This window comes from Tachypleus tridentatus, chromosome 13, assembly GCF_004210375.1.
Source record: "Tachypleus tridentatus isolate NWPU-2018 chromosome 13, ASM421037v1, whole genome shotgun sequence".
Lineage (NCBI taxonomy): Eukaryota > Metazoa > Arthropoda > Merostomata > Xiphosura > Limulidae > Tachypleus > Tachypleus tridentatus.
In genome coordinates this window covers 249887209-249907675 of record NC_134837.1, presented here as the reverse complement: position 1 = coordinate 249907675, position 20467 = coordinate 249887209, and the positions used below count along the sequence as shown (strand labels likewise).

General features: G+C 34.0%; 1 protein-coding gene across 3 annotated transcripts in view; it reads right to left on the bottom strand.

Annotated features, from left to right (window-relative positions):
* LOC143238685 (galactosylgalactosylxylosylprotein 3-beta-glucuronosyltransferase S-like) overlaps positions 1-13520 on the bottom strand; it is a 30142-nt gene extending 16622 nt beyond the window's left edge. The window contains exons 1-2 of one of the 3 annotated variants that reach the window (XM_076479120.1): positions 13373-13520; positions 6415-6558 (exon numbers count right to left, since the gene is read on the bottom strand). The gene's annotated coding sequence lies outside the window, so the exon portion shown is untranslated. Of the gene's footprint in view, positions 1-2335; positions 2642-6414; positions 6559-13372 lie in introns of those variants that run through there. The other 2 variants (XM_076479121.1, XM_076479122.1) reach the window with 2 other exon arrangements.
* Positions 13521-20467: the final 6947 nt, after the last annotated feature.

Here is a 20467-nt window from a genome sequence, read left to right as displayed (position 1 = left end):
GTATGAAATAATGTTTAACTAGACTATGACTAGATTGTAATTTTTTGCAGAACACCAAACATAATAAAAGTAAAAGATGGGGCAGTGTTTAGACTTTCAGCTTTGGTGTGGATTATTCTAATTGAGAATAACAATAGAAAACTTTCTCTCGTCATTTTTTAATGTTCTCAGCATCTGCTTTGAAACGTTTTTGATTTCATGGTATTTTACAGAGTTTATACAGCAGAATTTCAACCATTTAGTTTTCAGTTTGAAGGAGTGAAACTTTAAAATTATGAATAAAATTCAATGGGTTTGTGATAATAATATTATTATATAGAAATGAACATTCCAATTGAAAACACAATCAGTTGACCAAAGTTCAGATGAGATCACTATTTCACAGGCAACTCCTACAACAGTGACGGAGCAGACAGCAGGACCACCAATTGGTAACAGTTTCAAATGGTAAGGAGCCTCATCAGAGGACGTGCGACAGTAAAATGAAACAGGTTCTAAAATGTATTCTGTTCCAGTAAGACCACTACAGACAAAAAGCGTAAAAAAAAGACCTTTAAATAACTAAGGTGTTTATGAGAATCTATTGAACATTGAGGATGTGTCCCCGAGCTGGAAACAGTGAAGAAATTATTTTGTGATAACTTGTCCATTTACCGCTAGAATTTCGTCAGTAATTGAAGATGTTTTATTAAAAGCTACCATAAAAATGTTGGACCAATTATTCAAAGAACAAAATTGTGAAACAGCATGCAAATGACAACAAACGAAATCCAGTGATTCACCCTAGGTATGACTGGGGATCTAGTTCCGCGCCATACCGTATGGTGATCATCATCATTACATCAGATCTACAAAAGATATTCCTGAAAACAACCGAAAAGTATACTGTAGCCTGGGCTTTATATAACCATATAGTGAACCAGATGCAGAGATATTTGGAGTTTTCTCTCACGATTACAAAAGATATGTGGTCAAATCTACTTGTAAGAACCAGATATTTGTAGGGATTACAAGCATATTTGACCCAGACTTTGAAGCCAAAGAAGTCATCTTACAAACCATCAACACACATACAAAAAATGTGATAATGTGTATCGAACTGAAATATGATTTTACACTATATGTTGTGTCACATCATAATTGTGATTCTAGAATGTATTGCGGATAGCATTATTTAACTTGTGGCAGTGTTTATTATAACGACTGTTATATTATCTGTGAGACAATATCACCATGTTGGATCAGTAATTATTCGGTTATATACATATTTCATGTTAAAGAGTTGCACATAGTCAAATTTCTCAATACTTTGATACAGTATTTATGTGAAATGTTTTGTTTTTGCATTAGTTTTCAAAAGGATTTTAAAATTGTTTTCGTTAGTTATTTCATCTTAAAGGATTTTGTTTTATCAATTATCTGAAAGGGTATTGTAATGTGTAATCTCTGTGTAAGCTGTATTCATTATTATTTTAACATGACCCTATTTTATTGCAAGAGTACCTTCATTTGTAACAAATGTTTGTTTGGGTCACTCACCTAAAGCATCACCCTTTGCCCTCTGGTGGCAAAGGTAGCTGGAAGATCACCTGAGATATGTAAAGGTAGGCAGTTGCATTTGCTACTGGCAGTCAGGTGATTTTTTTTTAAAGGTAGTGATCTCTCTTATGCTTCATTGGGAATAGCCAGTCACGTGAATAACGCTATTCATATAAAGTGAATATTTTATTGGACTTGTTTGAATAAATATTTCTTATTTCGTGTTCGTTCTCTATTTCATGAGAACTCAGTTTCTTGTTATTCTGTGAGCCTATGCTTTCATTCTTAGAGGAAATCTGTTTAACCTCAGAATAGCACAACTTAATACTATAAGTTCTAGCCATTTATACACATGAAAGATAATTATGACGGAATAATACAAATAACTCAGTATGGTGCTACTACATATTAAATGTAGTTTGTTTACTAAAACATTCATTGCAAAGAATTCGTGAAAAATTGGGCGAAGTTAACATAATTTTCTATGCAAAATACACATTATATTAAACATGGACTTCCGAGAGTAATTACCATTGACGGTATTTGTAGTTGCTGTTCGTGCGATTGCTTTAAAGGCCCTGCAACCAATAAATTATTTGACGTATAAATAGTTTAAAACGCATTTAAGAAAACTAACGTGGTTCAGATTTCCATACGCCAATTTAGAGTTAGGCGCTTCGCCATACTCTTCAAGCGGTGGCGCTATAGTTACAATATGTTACAAGCGTAAATAACCACACTCAGAAGTGATATAAATGTAACCTTTACACAGGATATTTTCGTAAGAATTACTTACTTTATGACGATTGTTACAGAATATGCCGACAACGGACAAAGTTCTATTCCAAATTTATCATTACAATGTCACACACTCTGTTGATAATGTAAATACGAGGCGTCAAGATGAACACTTGTGAAAGTACGGGCGAATCCACGGATTTTGGGGAAAGTTTTCTATGAAAGGGTTTTTGAAAATTAAAGTAGCAAATTTAACATTTTATTTAGTCAGGAAATAAGCTCTAATAATTACTTCCTATAAAATAAAATCAAATCTCAGCGGAGACTCTGAGAGCTACTGATAAAATAATTAAAACATGTCCAGTACTACCAAGACTACCTCTCCACAGACGCCTTATATAACGTTTTGACGAGTTATTTCAGTAGGGGGCGTTTTATACTACAAAGCATTACCTGTTCAGTATTATTCAATTATCCAACACATGAAATGTTGAAAATCAGTTCCAAAATGGCTTTTTTTGTCGGATGCTAAACTTCTTTATTTTAGAAATGATTTTCTCATATTGTCTAACAACTCATAACTCATATTTTAATGCTGAATTGTTGTGTTTAGCGTATAATTTTACTCCTAATTCTATAGTAGTTACGAACAGTATTTTATATTATTTTAACACGTGTCACTTCCAAGCGTTCTAAATTATTTTTGTCAATTCTGTTAAGTAAAATAATGTAAATAGAGAATTTAGTTATTTTATAAAAATGAAATAGAAACCCGATAACCCGAGCGCTTTCGAAAGGTGGACCTTTCTTCTTCCGAAAATATATAAATAAATGTATGTATCTGTTTTCAAATATTTATTCGTCTTCCCCATAAACAATGTTCCAGACAAATGATTAAGTGTGTTTTATACGTTTTACCATAATTTCAAGTGAATACGCAAGTACTTTGGGGCACTGAATCTTCTAAGCCCCCCCCCAATAAGTTTAGTAAAGAAAATTCTGACCTCAATGTGTCGTATGTTACTATGAAAAAATTTTAGTCAGCATGTGCTCTTTGTGTAGTTGTGTATTAAAACGAACGAAAAGAATGGCCAGCTTACAGTGTCAGAATAACACTCAATAAAAAATTCTTTAGAAGAGTAGCGAGGGGGGGAGTTGAACGAGCAACTCAGTGCTCTGAAAACTTTCAAACATTCACAATCTTCAGGTTTTTAAATAAAGTATTGTGCTCATGTAAATCACTTAAGTTATTTGTGTAGAAGAAAAGTTCCTATTTTGTTTGATAACAAATGATCCTCTCCAAATGCACTCAGTCTGTAGTGCTAACTACGACTTTGAATTTTTGTACATCTTTAGAAGTAACTGATCTAGTCTTCTACTTCTTAAATATTTATCGCATATCTCATGTTTTAATACTCAGCTGATGGGCCACATCAATGTGGTCCTGCTATAAGAAAAGCACACATACACGTTTTAATATACATATTTATATGTAAATAAATATTCCTTGGAGAAGGTTCGTTTCAAAAGAAATACTTATTGTTACGCTAATTGTATTACAATCTGATACAGAGTCACATATCTCAAATACTGTATATGATTAAAACCATGAAGTTAAAGATAAGAAATGTTATATCTATATTTACAATTGTTTCTTGTCTCTAACGTTAGGCCTAAAACAAAGGAAAAGCAGTCGATAGTGAAAGTAGCGCGTACCTTAACGATTAATTAACTTTACAGTTAACGACAATTATGCAACAGTTGACAAATAACAAAGAAATTCGTGTTTTGATAATACCAATACTCTATACCTTACTATGTTTTAATACAAATAAGTCTAGAACTCATAACTTTACGAATAAGTAACTCCAGAAGTAATTATAGGGGCTAATATGCTGGGATTTGAAATACTATTTTCGGAAAACTATTTGTGCACAAAATTATTGATGAAATTGTGACTTTCTTGATCACAAGTGGTCGTAATAAGTTACGAGTCACATACAAAAGTGTGGAGAAAAATACAATCAATATTACAATTAATCTCACTAACCGCTACTGAGGCCCTCTAAGCCTATTAATTAGAAAATGGTGATTATTTGTATAAATATTGATTTTTTTCTTACTTTTTTCTTTCTCATGGTGCCCCTGTAGCTCAAACAGTAACTCTGAAGGATTATTACCCCCAAAACAGGGTTTCCATACCCGTGGTGAGTACAGCACAGAGAGTCAACTGTGTAGTGGTTTTTTTTTTTTTTTTGTTCACTTAACACTAAACAAATAAACTTTCTCATGTTCAAGCAACAAATTAAGAAACACGCACATCGTGTGAAAAGTTAGGTGAACAGTTGCTAGTTTTAAGAATGTTATACAGTTTTCAGGAAACAATTTTATATTGATTAGAAGTTCACATTATGTATAATATATTACAATCAATTTACTTAAATCAATAGGCCCAGCATGGCCAGGTGGGTTAAGGCTTTAGACTCCTAATCTGAGGGTTTCGGGTTCGAACCCCGTCACGCCAAACATTCTCGCTCTTTCAGCCGTGGGGGCGTTATATTGTGACGGTCAATCCTACTATTCGTTGGTAAAAGAGTAGCCTAATAGTAGGCGGTGGATGGCGATGACTAGCTGCCTTCCCTCTCTTCTTACACTGCTACATTAGGGACGGCTAGCGTAGATAGCCCTTGAGTAGCTTTGCGCGAAATTCAGAAAACAAGCAAACAATTGAATCAATACATGCAAAAAATTATAATATTCAAGAAGGAAAGTAGTGATTGAATTTCATTTATAACGGTTCACAAATGTTTGTTTTTTTTCAAAATTATGCACCCCCCAGTGGCACAGCGGCATGTTTGCAGATTTACAGTGCTAGAAACCAGGTTTTGATACGAGTAGTGGGCAGAGCACAGATAGGAGGTCATTGTGTTGCACTCGACTCGTAATCTGAGGGGCGCGGGTTTGAACCTCCGTCACACCAAACATACTCGCCCTTTCAGCCGTAGGGTCGTTATAAGTGTAAGACTAAAGGGAAGGAAGCTAGCCATCACCACCCACCGCCAACTCTTGGACCACTCTTTTACTAACGAATAGTGGGATTGATCGTCACATTATAACGCCCCCACGGCTGAAAGGACGAGCATGTTTGGTGTGTTGGTGTGACGGGGGTTTGAACCCGCAACCCTAAGATTAGGAGTCGAAAACCTCAACCCACCTGGCCATGCCGGACCTCATACAACAGGGACATGCAAGTTATACAATGTATAGAAATGTTGGAACCCATTTAGTTAATTTCGCCCTGTAAAAGATAACGTAGTTATTTCTATTTAATATTAATTTTTCATATTTTGCTTCTTAACGACGGATTTCCTAGAACTTCTAAGATGATGTGATAATTAATAAATAAAATCGATAAAGGTAGTTAGACGACAGTTAGTATTGATAACAACAGTAATTACATTTCAATCTGGTTCCGTGATGTTTGTGTGGTCTAAAATGTGTCAAAGTTACTCGTTGGGCCCGTCATGTCTGGGTAGTTAGGACTCGTAATCTGAGGGTCACAGGTTCGACTCCTTTACAGCCGTGGGGGCGTTATAACAGGGCGGTCATTCCCAGTATTTGTTTATAAAATGATAGTCCAAGTATTGGGGGTGGGTAAGATGACCAGCTGCCTTCCCTCTAGTTTTACACTGTTAAATTATGGGCGGATAGCGCAGATAGCCCTCGTGTAGCTTTGTGTGAAATTAAAAACAAACAAACACAACTTGTTAGTTTAATTCTTAAAGTATGTATGTTTTATAACTTTCATTAAGCATATAGATCATAACTAATTAGTTTATGTTCCACAGTTGATTCCGTAATGATTGACATGTAATTTCATAAAACATTTTTGATAACCAAATCTCGTCAACTAACCATAGCATAATATACAATAAGTTTCTAAATATAAATGAGAAATTTAAGCTTTTGGAATTAATACTAATAATGTGCTGACGCAGAATTTGTTTATTCGTTTTTTTTAGATTTGTAAAAGAAAGATCCAAATTAACACAAGTTCAACTCAGAGAAAGTCTAAATGCGTTACTGCTCTAATGACAAAACTGACAAAAAACAGAGAGGTAAAAATTTAACACTTACCAACAAAAAGTTTTTTGGATTTTTTGTCAGGTGTAAATAAAGTTGACGTCTCAGTTTTCTACGACGTCACCAACTTTCAACCAGCTTACAATTAACAACAGTGTGACTGTACTGTTTTCCTTGCTCGGAGTATTATCATGTAATCTAGGAAAGAACATCTAGATGAACTTTGTACATTATTTAGATTTCTTCAATAATGTTTCTGTGACAACAAGCACTTTCTATATGTTTCTGTTTTAGACATATAACATGGAGAAAATATAAACGGTGTGTGCAGTTAATTGATTAAATTCGTACGCTGTGACATATTCTATAATAAAACCACACCTCTGACAAGAATCAGCGAATGGAAAAGAACAAATAAGACAACAAGCTGTTTTATGAATTGTGATCCTCACTTGCGTCACTGTTTATATAGACATATAACATGGAGAAAATTTAAACGGTGTGTGCAGTTAATTGATTAAATTCGTACGCTGTGACATATTCTATAATAAAACCACACCTCTGACAAGAATCAGCGAATGGAAAAGAACAAATAAGATAACAAGCTGTTTTATGAATTGTGATCCTCACTTGCGTCACTGTATCGATACCTAGCGTTAAGTGATAGCCATGTTGATAGCTCTTTTACTGTTGAGTGTTACAGAATTAATGGCAAGGGTATCCAGCTGATGGATTACTGTTTTGTTACGCTTTTAGTGATGTAACCTTTTACGATATTTCTTGTCACTTCATAATGCATATTTTTATTCATTTATCAATTATACTACATTTCTTAGAAGGCCAGGTGGGTTAAGGCGTTCGACTCGTAATCTAAGGGTCGCGGGTTCGATTCCCCGTCACACCAAACATGCTCGCCCTTTCAGCCGTGAGAACGTTATAATGTTACGATCAATCCCACTATTCATCAGTAAAAGAGTAGCCCAAGAATTACATTAGCAGTAAATATGTATAAAAGATATAAATATATATATATATATATATATATATACACTGAGTCATGATAAAAAAAAATTAATACAAGGAACACACGAAAGTAAAGTACCTTTCAAACGACTCCAACCTTGACACTTTTAAATAGTCGATTCATCTTTTTCAGAAGTTGCTTATCAAAATTACTCAGATTTACCGGTCGTTTGAAATTACGTATATGAAGTGGGTGTATTTCTGATAAGGAGGATGACATCACATTATAGATGTTCCTATCCTATTTCTCATTACAACAATGATAAGTTTCTTAAAGCCGTATATGGAGTTAACAGGTTGACTTAGACGCCCTCTTGGTTGCTCTAAGAGCGTTGTAACGCTTTACGCAAGGCAGTTTATCACCATCTTCTCAGTATAATCTCAAGTACTACTGTTAATCAGAACAGAGTTCAATTTAATGGCCATATTTTCCACAAGAACGTATGAACCATTTCGGAAACTCTAAGATATTCACATATTTTCATATCGTTGTGGCTCTTCTAAAACACGACTGAAGTAGCGTTAAATCAACGATCATCAACAACGTTGCGTTGATTACGTCGCTGTTTTTGTCTTCCCCGACTTCTTCTATACAACGAAACATTTGTTACTGTGTTAAACTTGTGATAAATTACCTCTCATCACCCATTGTTTCAAAGTAGTCGCCCCAGCGGCACAGCGGTATGTCTGCGTACTTTTAAAACGCCAGAAACCGGGTTTCGATACCTGTGGTGGACATAGCACATAGCCCATGGTATAGTGTTTTTGTACTTAATTCCAAACACGTAGATCTGGTTCATCAAGACAGAGCATCAATATTGTGAGCAGACTGTTTATATTTCAGGAAAAAAAACTGCTTTTAGTCGGTCCGACATGTTCAGGTGGATAAGGCACTCAGTTCGTAATCTGAGGGTCACGGGTTCGACTTCCCCGTCACACTAAACATGTTCCCTTTTCTGCCATGGGGGCGTTATAATGTGACGGTTAATCCCATTATTCGTTGGTAAAAGAGTAGCCCAAGAGTTGGCAGTAGGTGGTGATGACTAGCTGCCTTCCATCTAGTCTTACACTGATAAATTAGGGACGGCTAGCGCAGATAGCCCTCGTGTGGCTTAGCGCAATATTCAAAAACGAACAAACAAAAGCAAAATTAGCATATTCCAGTTGTTGAACTGGTAGATTTTAATGAATAATTTGTCTTATGACACTAGTTTTTGTGCGATTTCGAGACGGAAGGTTAAAGTTTGTTTTAGTCAAAGAGGTAAAACTAAATATCAAAGACAAGTATCCATTTTTTAAACTTGAAACAAATATATTTATGAGATAACTTTAAAATTGTGTTTTGTACTTATGTTAAATCTACTAAGTTTATCTACTGTCGTTCCTAATTCTGAACTACTAACCAGAGGGAAGGCAGCTAATCAGTTGAACCATACCACCCACTATCCACATTAAGAATTGACCTTTTCTCTTATAACGCACAAACTGCTTTGATTGCGGGAAACGTTTTGCGGTTTTAAGCTCAGATCGCAAGCTCTAAAATCTAGAACTTCATCACAGAACCACTCCACGCTCTTAAGTTTAAAATCAAAACTATAAAAAAACACTTAATTCAATTAGGTAGGTAAGTATCTGACAAAACATTTCTTTAGGAACAGTTGACAATATTATAGGCTTACAGCATATTATACAGTACGTTCAAAATAACACAAGGCCCAGATTTTGTACACTTAAGATTCTATCGATTTATCAATTCGAGAAAACCATCTGCCGTTTTCTGTGGTAACATGAGCCTTTTGACTCAGAACACCTACAAAATGGAAAACAACAACAACAAACACATAACGACACGATAACTGCCGAAATTCAGAACACAGAATGCGGTCTTAGGTATAGGATACCAACAGTCAATGAAACATGAAAAAATAACAAAACATATTATGATCTTATTCCAGTTTAATAAACATTAAGCCTCAAAAACAAAGGTTCTTAAACTGAGCTCTATTTTCAATTTCATTATTTATTTATTTTTCCTTGATTCATGGTGGTTACTATCGGTAATGCTTCGCGAGTCGCCAGTTGGTTTGATTGTTTTGAATTTCGCACAAGGTTACTCGAGGGCTATCTGTGCTAGCCGTCTCTAATTTAGCAGTGTAAGACTAGTCATCACCACCCACCGCCAACTCTTGGGCTACTCTTTTTACCAACGAATAGTGGGATTGACCGTCACATTATTACGCCCCCACGGCTGAAAGGGCGAGCATGCTTGGTGCGACCGGGATTCGAACCCGCGACCCTCGGATTACGAGTCGAACGCCTTAACCCACCTGGCCATGCCGGGCCCTGATTAGAGAGAAGAGACAGCAATGATTAGGAACACCTTATTTGTTATGTTAACTTTGACCATTTAAGTCACAATTAAAATAGCAAATTTTCTCTGATAATGATATATAATTCTCTATTCTTCATTCAAGTGGACAGTTTGCCACCGGGTCAACATTTTGGGGAATTTACCCTCAGTAATCCATCCCTCCTTGTCCCGCTAATCATGGGTGAATTTGGTTATCAAAATAATTAGAATATGTTTTTTAGAAATTTTATTATATTAAAGTAGACCAATAATTACATTTCTTCAAGTACCTGATTTACCAATAATATTTTTACATATGTTTTGTTGTTATGTTGGTAACAGAGCAACGTGCCAGAATTTTGTGCTATTAATACATAAAAATGCTCACGTATCGCAATAAAATTTCAATTGTAACAGGTGCAGAAAGAAAAAACAGTCAAAAATACCATAAGCACTGGAATTATCTTTACTAATTACTGTTGAGATAACTTGCTTATCTATATAAAGAAAATGGGTGGTTTCACCCTATTACTTTAGTTCTTTATATTGATTGGTGACCTTAACAGAGAAAATCCTGAATTCAGTCAATATGATATCTTTATATTGATTGGTGACATTAACAGAGAAAATCCTGAATTCAGTCAATATGATATCTTTATATTGATTGGTGACCTTAACAGAGAAAATCCTGAATTCAGTCAATATGATATCTTTATATTGATTGGTGACCTTAACAGAGAAAATCCTGAATTCAGTCAATATGATATCTTTATATTGATTGGTGACCTTAACAGAGAAAATCCTGAATTCAGTCAATATGATATCTTTATATTGATTGGTGACCTTAACAGAGAAAATCCTGAATTCAGTCAATATGATATCTTTATATTGATTGGTGACCTTAACAGAGAAAATCCTGAAATCAGTCAATATGATATCTTTATATTGATTGGTGACCTTAACAGAGAAAATCCTGAAATCAGTCAAAATGATATCTTTATATTGATTGGTGACCTTAACAGAGAAAATCCTGAAATCAGTCAAAATGATATCTTTATATTGATTGGTGACCTTAACAGAGAAAATCCTGAAATCAGTCAAAATGATATCTTTATATTGATTGGTGACCTTAACAGAGAAAATCCTGAAATCAGTCAAAATGATATCTTTATATTGATTGGTGACCTTAACAGAGAAAATCCTGAAATCAGTCAAAATGATATCTTTATATTGATTGGTGACCTTAACAGAGAAAATCCTGAATTCAGTCAATATGATATCTTTATATTGATTGGTGACCTTAACAGAGAAAATCCTGAATTCAGTCAAAATGATATCTTTATATTGATTGGTGACCTTAACAGAGAAAATCCTGAATTCAGTCAAAATGATATCTTTATATTGATTGGTGACCTTAACAGAGAAAATCCTGAATTCAGTCAAAATGATATCTTTATATTGATTGGTGACCTTAACAGAGAAAATCCTGAAATCAGTCAAAATGATATCTTTATATTGATTGGTGACCTTAACAGAGAAAATCCTGAAATCAGTCAAAATGATATCTTTATATTGATTGGTGACCTTAACAGAGAAAATCCTGAAATCAGTCAAAATGATATTTTATATTGATTGGTGACCTTAACAGAGAAAATCCTGAAATCAGTCAAATGATATCTTTATATTGATTGGTGACCTTAACAGAGAAAATCCTGAAATCAGTCAATATGATATCTTTATATTGATTGGTGACCTTAACAGAGAAAATCCTGAATTCAGTCAAAATGATATCTTTATATTGATTGGTGACCTTAACAGAGAAAATCCTGAATTCAGTCAAAATGATATCTTTATATTGATTGGTGACCTTAACAGAGAAAATCCTGAATTCAGTCAAAATGATATCTTTATATTGATTGGTGACATTAACAGAGAAAATCCTGAAATCAGTCAATATGATATCTTTATATTGATTGGTGACATTAACAGAGAAAATCCTGAAATCAGTCAATATGATATCTTTATATTGATTGGTGACCTTAACAGAGAAAATCCTGAAATCAGTCAATATGATATCTTTATATTGATTGGTGACCTTAACAGAGAAAATCCTGAATTCAGTCAAAATGATATCTTTATATTGATTGGTGACCTTAACAGAGAAAATCCTGAATTCAGTCAAAATGATATCTTTATATTGATTGGTGACCTTAACAGAGAAAATCCTGAATTCAGTCAAAATGATATCTTTATATTGATTGGTGACCTTAACAGAGAAAATCCTGAATTCAGTCAATATGATATCTTTATATTGATTGGTGACCTTAACAGAGAAAATCCTGAATTCAGTCAAAATGATATCTTTATATTGATTGGTGACATTAACAGAGAAAATCCTGAATTCAGTCAATATGATATCTTTATATTGATTGGTGACCTTAACAGAGAAAATCCTGAATTCAGTCAATATGATATCTTTATATTGATTGGTGACCTTAACAGAGAAAATCCTGAATTCAGTCAATATGATATCTTTATATTGATTGGTGACCTTAACAGAGAAAATCCTGAATTCAGTCAATATGATATCTTTATATTGATTGGTGACCTTAACAGAGAAAATCCTGAATTCAGTCAATATGATATCTTTATATTGATTGGTGACCTTAACAGAGAAATTCCTGAAATCAGTCAATATGATATCTTTATATTGATTGGTGACCTTAACAGAGAAATTCCTGAAATCAGTCAATATGATATCTTTATATTGATTGGTGACCTTAACAGAGAAATTCCTGAAATCAGTCAATATGATATCTTTATATTGATTGGTGACCTTAACGGAGAAAATCCTGAAATCAGTCAATATGATATCTTTATATTGATTGGTGACCTTAACGGAGAAAATCCTGAAATCAGTCAATATGATATCTTTATATTGATTGCTGACCTTAACGGAGAAAATCCTGAAATCAGTCAATATGATATCTTTACATTGATTGCTGACCTTAACGGAGAAAATCCTGAAATCAGTCAATATGATATCTTTTCATTGATTGCTGACCTTAACGGAGAAAATCCTGAAATCAGTCAATATGATATCTTTACATTGATTGGTGACCTTAACGGAGAAAATCCTGAAATCAGTCAATATATCTTTACATTGATTGCTGACCTTAACGGAGAAAATCCTGAAATCAGTCAATATGATATCTTTATATTGATTGGTGACCTTAACGGAGAAAATCCTGAAATCAGCCAATATGATACAAAATATACAGTTTTCGTTAGTAGTTAACAAAATAGAAACAAAACAATAATTTAAGCTACAATAACTTAAAAATCGGCATTTGAGGGCCTAGTTGCAATAATTTAATGTCGATAATTTGGGGTATGAGCTCTCATAATAGTTCGAATTATTATAAATAATTTTAGAAATTCTTAAGCCAGGGATTCCCAAACTTTGCCAACCAGCGGACCCCATTCAACTTCCAGTTAAAAATAATTTTTCTGATGTGTAACGGTGTATCATATACGTATTTTACTACCTTTATAGTTTGGTTTTAGGTTTAAAAAAGTATGATGAAAAAAGATTTAAATATGGAAAATTAAAAAAAACAAAAACACTTTATGACTTACTTTAATGTGAAGGATGACACTGCTTTCCTGAAACAACCTTGTTAATTTCTGGGTCAATGTCTCACAGTTTTAAACAAAGGTCTGGCTCTGCACTTATCTTATTTCTATACCACCATTTTATATCCGTGAATCCAACTATTTTGTTTTTTGTGACCGGCAGGGAACGCCGCCAGGCGCACAACGAATTTACATAATTTATGTTAATTACAATTATTAATTTGTGATTTTATATTACTATACTAGTTTTATAATCTCTTAGCATTTTATTTGATTCGTTACTCTTTTAGTAAACGGTAAATGGGGGCACAGTTGGTGAACGTCTGCTCTCAGCTGTAACAATTAAAACAACTTGGTAATTAAAGAGTCAATATGTAATAACTGAAACAAGTCGATGATTAGACTTCTTTTATTTAAAGAATGTTAATTCATTACGAATACATAATCTGAAATTATTCCAGTGTGTTAATCACGAGTCTAATTATTATTTCATGTCTTTATATATACATATATTAATCGATTTCTGTTTTTCTCTCTCCTAACAAATTCTGGAATTGAAAGAACAGCTGCTAGTATACTGTATGAATATTGGAAACGACTTATACGAATCACCTGCTCCCGGAATTCCATTCGTTAAGGACAAGTTAGGTAATGAACTGCATATAAGTTGTCGCTTACGATGCAGAATACATGGTTAAAACGAGAGAAGAATGAATGAATAGACAGAAACTATAACCTAAATAAGGATAAAAAAAGTAAAACTTTCTGTATGAAATCAGAAATTCTTTCCCTCTCTCTACACACATAATATATATCTATATATATAACAAAAACTTTATAATTCAAAGTCTACCATTTATGTCGTATGCTGCTAAAAATATAATCAAACGGCCATTCGTGAGTTTCTCACGTGATGAAGTAAGATCATTTGTCTTTCCAAAGTGCCTGGATTATCCAATCATATCTTTGATCATTATATGCGATTTTCTAGTTACGACTACGTCGTTTCCCGCTGGTACAGGGGTAAGTCTACGGATTTACAACACTACAATCATGGGTGCGGTTCCCCTCGGTGGACTCCGCAGATAGCCTGATGTGACTTTGCTATAAGAAAACACACACAAAATTATGTTTTGTTGTACATAAGGGAGAAGAGAGACAGAGAACAACTCTAAGTTTTACTGTAAACTTACGTTACTAAGAGAGACAGAGAACAACACTAAGTTTTACTGTAAACTTACGTTACTAAGAGAGACAGAGAACAACACTAAGTTTTACTGTAAACTTACGTTACTAAGAGAGACAGAGAACAACACTAAGTTTTACTGTAAACTTACGTTACTGGTGACCAATATATTCTGGCATGTTCCAACGATTAAATGTCAAACACTTACTGTATAAAAGAACGCCGAACTCTGCCGGCTATTACACTAAGAGAAAAATACAGTTGGAACAAACAAAAATAAATTATTTATCATGACTTCTCTAGAACCCTCGAGAATAATGAGATGGCTTGATGGTTAGGGCGATTGACTCGTAATCCGAGTATTACGCGTTCGAATCCGCGTCACACCAAAACATGATCACCCTTTCAGTTATGTTATAATGTAACGGTCAATCCCACTATTCGTTGGGAAAAGAGTAACCCAAAAGTTGGCGGAAGCTGGTGGTGACTACCTGCCTTCACTCTAGCCTTATACTACTAAATTAGGGACGGCTAGCATAGATAGCCCTCGTGTAGCTTTGCGCGAAATTCAGAAACAAACAAACCAATCATCCTGTGGTGAAATAGCTTGGAGTATATAGGTGTAAGCGAAAAGTAAAGCCTTCTAAAACGTATTTAATTGTCCAAGTGTAAGTGAATATATGATTGATTTCTCCAAGGAACAGTGTAATTTTGAAATAAGACGTTTTCATGTGTAGTATAATTTAAAACGGAACGTTACCTGCTAAATCACGTTGCACCGAGAAAGGAATGGCTGGCGATTGTACAACGTTACGGTCGTGTTACGGTTAGGGATTTCGCTGTTAACCTGCAAAAAGATGTGGCGACCAGTGAAGGTTTCTTTCGTTTGCACTTCCTGTACCTTCTGGCGACAACCCCTTTGGTCAGTATCTATCTGGAGTCAAATTACAAAATTTATCATGCAACTAAATTATCTACGTAAAACTGATAATGTGTTATATAAACTTTAATAATTTAGCGATGCTTACCTGACAAAATAAAACATTTCAGTGAACTGTCATTGTTCATACTACTCTAACTAGAATGAAATAAAGAATTTGAATAAATCATTACGAAATATTTGATATTGTTTGTTTTTTTGAATTTCGCGCAAAGCTACTGGAGGGCTATCTGCGATAGCCGTCCATAATTTAGCGATGTAAAACTAAAGGAAAGGCAGCTAGTCACCATCATCCACCGCCAATTCTTCTGCTACTCTTTTACCAACGAATAGTGGGATTGACCGTCACGTTATAACGCCCTCACGGCTCAAAGAGCGAGCAAGTTTGGTGTGACGGGGATTCGAACCGGCAACCCTCAGATTACGAGTCGAGCGCCTTAACTACCTGGCTATGCCGGACCATATTTGATAATGCGTAGTTTGGTCAGGCGTTAGTAAATTTGAAAACAAAGCAAAGAAGAATATGTTACACTTTGTCAGTCACACAACATTCGTTAACAGCGATGAAACCTTTCGTTCAATACCAGGAGTCCAATGAGGTACCTCAGCATCTTTATTAAACTAGCAGAGATTTTGACCTACTAGCGACTGTTTTTGCTTGTAATTATTAATCGTGTATTCATTCGTTTGTTTGTTTAAAGCTAAGCACGCAGCTACACAATGAACTAGCTATCTATGCTCTGTACACTACAGGCATCGAAACCCGATTTCTAGAGTTGTAAGTCCGCAGACATACCACTGTTCCGCTGGGGGCTGTAGTATTCATACCTCGTTGTAAAAAGTGAACATTTTCTACAAAGAACTTTTGTTTTTCTGCGAAACACTGCACGGGAAAAGTATTCAGATTGTGCTCTTTAGTTGTCCACAACTTAAAGTGATTCAATGTACAGAGTTCAAAATGTTCATGAATTTTCTGTTTTAAACTGTAATGTTTCTGTATATTATAATTTGTACATTTTATTGAAATATAATTAAAAGCTTTTTAATAACTGCAGGTTTCATTACTACATTAAACACTTCGTTAATAAAGATATAAACAAACCCTCACATATAGTCCCTGTGAGCTAGTGAAAGTCATGTTATTGTTGTGAGGAAAGAACTTTTAGTTAAAACTGTGTTCTGTAATAAAGAAATGACTGTTGCACATATCACAGTTATTTTCATGATTGTCTGAATTTTGAATACAGAAATGCGAAATTTTTATGGATTTTTGTTTGTGATGTCATTAAATAGATAACGCTACAATCATCATTTCTGACTTTGAGATATTTTTGTATTCCAGCTCAACAGATGGCATTACCATATTTATCAGTTCAGTCACGTAGAAGGTAGACTCCACGCCATTGCTTCATTTTTGTAAGATATTCTTTTATGATTAACATGAATCAGTAGAAGAAAAACAAACATTATTTAAGCAAATGCAAAAAAAAAAAAAAAAATACATGTAAGGAAGTATTTGCTTACGTAGCCTTAATGTTTACAAACACTGTTGTTATTATTTTGTTATTGAAAATTATCAGGAATATATGTTTTATTATCTGTCTCTCTATTTTTTTCTAATTTGAAAATCATTAATTACTAGAGTTCAAATATGTAGCGAAAGCAACTTATTTCTTGTATAATTCAATTCAGTTACGAAGTTTGAAATGCCATTCTCATAGCTGCTTATCATTTAAGGTAGATGTAAATCTAACAACATTAGGTTAAAGATAATTGTCTTCATTATTCTTTTTAATAATTACTTAGTATACAGAAGAGAAAAAATTCAGTCATTAAATTAATACAAACTGAATATATATATATATATTCGTGAAAAAGACAGTTCAATACTTATGAATGTTTCAACTATCCAGAGTCAAAGTAATATATGAAAATGTTCGTGATAGTGTATTATCGATAACCACTGAAGAAACTAAGATCTGTATGTCTGTTTGTTCTTATAGCAAAGTCACTTCAGGCTTTTTACTGAGTGTACCGAGGGAATCAAACCCCTGATTTTAGTCATGGCTCGTGTAGTATCTTCTAGGGATTCATAAGTAATCCCTAGGCTTACCGCTGTACGAGTGGGGGAATAAATAAGATATCAACAGATATCAAAACCAAGAATTAACCTAGTAAATAATGAATATGATTTGATATACCATTATAATGTTACAAAACAAACAAATTATGCCAAATATGTTTAGAATAGAAGAGATTAATGTTGTCCCTTGGCTTTACGGGTGTAAAACCAGCAGGTTAGTATTGAGTGTGGCCTAGTGGTTAGCTTGCCCAGACTGTAGATCTGACGATTCGTGGTTCTCGCATAAATGTTCTGGGCATTTCGAGGCCGTCATTGTGCTGCAAAATCAACAGCCAAATCCCAGTCTTCGATTAAACTAACCTAACAGTTTGTGGTGATTACTATTCAGTAATTGTATTCCCTCTAGTCCATCACTTTAAAATCAAGGGCAACCTGCGAGAAATTTGAAACTAACGCTATATGGAGTTGATCTTTGTTTAAATTGGCACCTTCTCGAGTTTATTCCGGTCAGTACGATATCTTAAAGCGAATTTTAAAAATTATGACAATTTTAATACTCTCTGAAATCATAAGTTATAATTATATTTAATAATTATTAATCGTTTATTGAGGGCCTGGCATGGCCTAGCGCGTAAGGCGTGCTACTCGTAATCCGAGGGACGCGGGTTCGTGTCCGCGTCGCGCTAAACATGCTTGCCCTCCCAGACGTATAATGTGACGGTCAGTCCCACTTTTCGTTGGTTAAAAGAGTAGCCCAAGAGTTGGCGGTGGGTGGTGATGACTAGCTACCTTCCCTCTAGTCTTACACTTCTAAATTAGAGACGGCTAGCACAGAATAGCCCTCGAGTAGCTTTGTGCGAAATTCAAAAAACAAACAAACATTTTGTTATGGTTTTGTTTACCGTTGACTTATTATTCCTTCCGTGGTTTACTTCAACTGTGAATGTGTAGATACATTAAACAATGCTCTTTTAAATTTATTGTTAACTTCTACCATAGAAATTGTTGAGAGGGTGGAAACTGGCGAACACCTGAGTGCAGGTGATCATTGTTCTATTACGTTCGATGTCTTACTACACACAGAGATAATAAATATTGATAATTTGGTTTTAATTTTTTTTTAAAGCATGTTTTGAAGAGATGCAACAAGAACTAGCTGTTGTAAATTAAGCAGCTGAGTTATTCAGAGGCATTGAAGAAATGTGGAAAATTTTAAAAGGTAAATGTTTAAATATACAAGATATATATATTCCTTACATTGGCTGCAATTTATAAAACACTTTGGCTCACAAAGAGTATAAGAGATTAAGATTAAAGAAATACATCGCAAATTTAAGAAATTTCTATTGACTTGTATGATTGGAGGTTTAAAAGATTACAGAAGATAAAGAAAAAAGTGAAACGTGAAATTAAGACATCAAAAACAATGTATGAAAAAAGAGAAAACAACACATTAAGACTGGAGCAGAGCACGTGAGGGATGATAAAGGAAGGTTTCAATCTGATAATTATGAGACGACTGGGTTAGTAAATTCTACGTTTTTTTTTCGGTTTTTTATTAACTAAGGGTTAAGTAATATTTCTAATCTTAAATGGCTAATACATGGAAATAAGGAAGAACAAGATGACTGCATTAATTCTGAGCTGGTTTAAAAGTGGTGAGTTTAAAAAAAACACGATAAGACTCCTGGACCAGATAATATTTTTCTAAGGGTTTTGAAGGAAGTTAAAGATAGGATATTTAAACCACTTGGTACTATTTTTTTGTAAGTTCTTGAATAGTGGGCAGGTACTAGAGATAATAAAAATTATCTCAGTAATTAGGGGACTGACATCAGTTGTGGGAAAAGTTATGGAAAGTCTGATAAAAGAGGGTTAAAAGTAATTTAACAAAGTTCAGAATTTTATTGGATAGTCAATGTGGTTTCGTTAATGGTAAAACTTGCTTTATATATATTCTTACTTTATTTGGGAAGGTTACTGTTTATGTAGGTGACGATAATGGTGTAGATTTGGTGTATATGGATTTTCATAAAAAATTTGACAAGGTAGCACATAAAATACGTAAAAAAATTATATGCATAGGCGTGTGGAGTAAGTTAGCTAATTGGATAGAAAAGTGATTGGATGAAAAAAGCAGAATGTTCTTATGAATAGATTTCAGCCAAACTGGATTAATATCACAAATGGAGTATCTCTGGACTCAATCATAAGACCTTTGCTCTTACATTAATAACATAGATGAAGAAATGGTCAATAAGTTACTTAAACTTGCACATGATATTAAGATCTTTTGTATCTGTGAAGAGGATGCTGCTGATTAACAAAAGGGTTTAGATCATTTAGTGAGTTTGGCAAATTAATAGCAGATGGGTTTCATTCATAATGTAAGATAATGCATGTGGATTATTATAATTTGAATTATCAGTGTAATTTGGATGTGAATAATCTTAGCAGTGTCATGAAAGAAGATGATCTTGGTGTAATGGTTGATCAGTCTCCAAAGTAATCTAAAAAGTGTGCTGTTCATAATGGTATGGCAAATAGAATCTTAGGTTATATCTATAGAAATATTGAATAGAAGTCTAAAGAGCAATAATTTCATTGTATAAGTATTAGTTAAGCTACATTTAGAATATTTTGCTCAGTCTTGGGTTCTTTATATTAAGAAAAACATTGAATTATTGGAAAGGGTTCAGAGTAGGGTTACTATAATAGTGACTGGGATAGCTGTGTTGTGATATCAGAACAGATTAAGATCCCTGAAACTGTTTTTCTTGAAGAAATGAGTAAGGCGTCAATTTTTCAAATTATTTACTTAATAGTTTCAGTTTAGAGAATGAGAAGTCGAGATAGACCAAAGTATCACTTGTTGTCAATAAATATTAT